The sequence below is a fragment of the Myotis davidii genome, unplaced genomic scaffold (genome assembly GCF_000327345.1).
Source record: "Myotis davidii unplaced genomic scaffold, ASM32734v1 scaffold566, whole genome shotgun sequence".
In the NCBI taxonomy this organism is placed as follows: domain Eukaryota; kingdom Metazoa; phylum Chordata; class Mammalia; order Chiroptera; family Vespertilionidae; genus Myotis; species Myotis davidii.
The window spans coordinates 708,583-711,579 of NW_006296617.1; positions in this window are offsets into that span (position 1 = coordinate 708,583).

Below are 2,997 nucleotides of genomic sequence, written 5' to 3' on the forward strand. Positions count from 1 at the left end.
ATGATGGAGATGTCAGCTAAAGCTACAGTGGTAATCATGTTGCAATACATAACTGGAATTAGATACATCAACGCGGATCCAATCGACACATAGTACAGCTTAAACTTATACAGTTTTATAGGTATATCTCAATTTTAAAAATATTAATAGATATATATATATCGCCCAACTGGCATGGCTTAGTGGTTGAGCATCGACCTGTGAACCTTAATTCCCAGTCAGGGCACATGTCCAGGTTGCGAGCTCGATCCCCACTGGGAGGTGTGCAGGAAGCAGCAGATCAATGATTTTCTTTCTTTCATCATTGATATTTCTGTCTCTCTCTCTCTTCCTCTATGAAATCAATCATATATGTATACTAGAGGCCCAGGTCCCTAGGGGACATCCCCCAAGGGGTCCCGGATTGGGAGAGGGTGCAAGCCAGGCCGAGGGACCCCACTGGTGCACAATCGGGACCAGGGAGAGACCGTGAGAGGGCTCCAGGGCATGTCCGACCGGTGTCACTCAGTCCCAATCGTCAGGACCCCGGCAGCAAGCTAACCTACCAGGCGGAGTGTCTGCCCCCTGGTGGTCAGTGCACGTCACAGCTACTGATCAAAGGGTCTCTCAGGCTTTTATATATATAGATATTATTGTTACTCTGGCCACCTTTTTTTAAAAAAAAAAGAATATATACATATATATTTAAAAGTTTTTAGTTACTGATTTGAGAAAGAGAAACATCGACGTGTTGTTCCACTTATTTATGCATTCATTGGTTGATTCTTGTATGCGTCCTGACCGGTAGACTGAACCTGCAACCTTGGCATCAAGTGATGCTCTAACCCACTGACCTACCCAGCCAGGGCCTAAAAGAATATATTTTTATCAAGAGCTCACCAGGTGTCAGGATGCTCCCAACAACTGTGAACACAGCAGTGCACCAAAGAGATCAACGGGCAGCTTCTGGGGCAGGACGCTTTGGAGTCTGACGGGAAGGACAATGTCAAGTTGTCACCCACAGATCAGGCCTGCCTTCAGGCTGTCCTTTAACTCCTTAACCGGAAGTCTGACATTTTCTCCGGAAAGGTGCTCACGGTCGATGTTCCTCACCCTCTGTTTGACCCTGAACACACTGTGCTCGGCTGCTCTCCTCCCCAGCCTGGGCCAGGCGGCTCCCCCAACTCCTAACCAGCCCGGAACTGAAAGCTGCCGGGTCAGTTTCTCCAGAGAGAGCTTCCTGCACAACCACGCTACTCAGTTACTTAACTTCCCCAACTTGCTCTCACTGCAAACCCCTCTTACCACAGAGCCGCGAGGCCTGTTTCTGTTTGATTGTGAGATGCTTGCAGATATCGGAGAAGGAGCCTGCTCCCCGTGCAATGGCCTTTTTGCATAAAGTTTCTCTCTTTTTTTTTTTTTTTTTAAATATATTTTATTGATTTGTTCCAGAGAGTAAGGGAGAGATATAGAGAATTAGAAACATCAATGAGAGAGAAACATCGATCAGCTGCCTCCCGCACATCTCCTCCTGGGGATGTGCCCACAACCAAGGCACATGCCCTTGACCGGAATCGAACCTGGGACCCTTCAGTCCAAAGGCCAACGCTCTATCCACTGAGCCAAACCGGTTCGGCAAGTTTCTCTTGATTTTAGTCTGGATCTGTTGGTTGTTTTGTTTTTTTTTTTAATGTTTTTATTGGTTTTATAGAGAGAGGGAGAGCGAGAGAGAAACATCAATGAGAGAGAATCTCTCCTACAGGCCCCCTACTGGGGATTGATTCTGCAACCCGGAGCATATGCCCTGACTAGGAATCTACCAGTGACACTCGACCACTTGGCCACACCGGCCGGGTTGGGTCTGTTTTTATTTGCCGTCTCCACGAAGTTCTCATAGGTTTTTCACTAGGTTACATCCTAGATTCCTTATAACTTTGATCGCTTTGGGGAAGACTATCTGATTTTCTGTTAACTTCCCCGTTGGTTATACTAGGTCCGTGGTCGGCAAACTGCGGCTCGAGAGCCACATGCGGCTCTTTGGCCCCTTGAGTGTGGCTCTTCCTAAGCCTTAGGAGTACCCTAATTAAGTTAATAACAATGTACCTACCTAGATAGTTTAAGTTTAAAACATTTGGCTCTCAAGAGAAATTTCAATCGTTGTACTGTTGATATTTGGCTCTGTTGACTGATGAGTTTGCCGACCACTGTACTAGTAGAAGAATGCTATTGATTTTTTAATTAATTAATTTTAAATAGATTTTTGTTGATTACAGAGAGGAAGGGAGAGGGAGAGAGAGATAAGAACATCAGTGATGAGAGAATCATTCATCGGTTGCCTCCTGCACACCCTCCACTGGGGATCGAGCCTGCAACTCGGGCATGTGCCCTGATGGGAAACTGAGCCGTGACCTCCTGGTTCATAGGTCAACGCTCAACCATTGATTTTTTTAAATCGAGATAAAATTCACAGACCGTAAAATCCATCCTTTTACATTCGATGGTTTTTAGTACATTTGCAAGGCTGTGCCGCCATCGTCACTAACTCCAGACCATCTCACTGTCCCCATACTTGCGCTCCTCCCCCAGGCCCTGGCAACCACTCATTTCCTTTCTGTCTGTGGATTTGCTGATTCTGGGCATTTCAGAGGGAAATGGAACCAGAAAGTACGTGGCGATTGTGTCTTTTCTCGTTCGGTATACTGTTTTCAAGGGTTACCTGTGTTGTAGCACAGATCGGCACTTCATTTCTTTGTATGACTAAGGTGCCATTGTCTGGACAGACCGCATTTTATCTATCCGTTCACCAGTTGATGGACATGTGGGCCGTCTCCCTGCTCACCATACATTCACCCTCCCCCACCTTTGTCCGTATTCCTGAGAAACGGGGGGAGGAGGGCCCTGCCAGGCAGACACAGCCCCCTGTGCGGGCACAGGACTTGCTGAGCCTGATGGGAGCAGGATGGCAGCCCACACTTGCTCACTCTATAGCTTCCGAGCAGTGCACAACCTCCCCAGCTG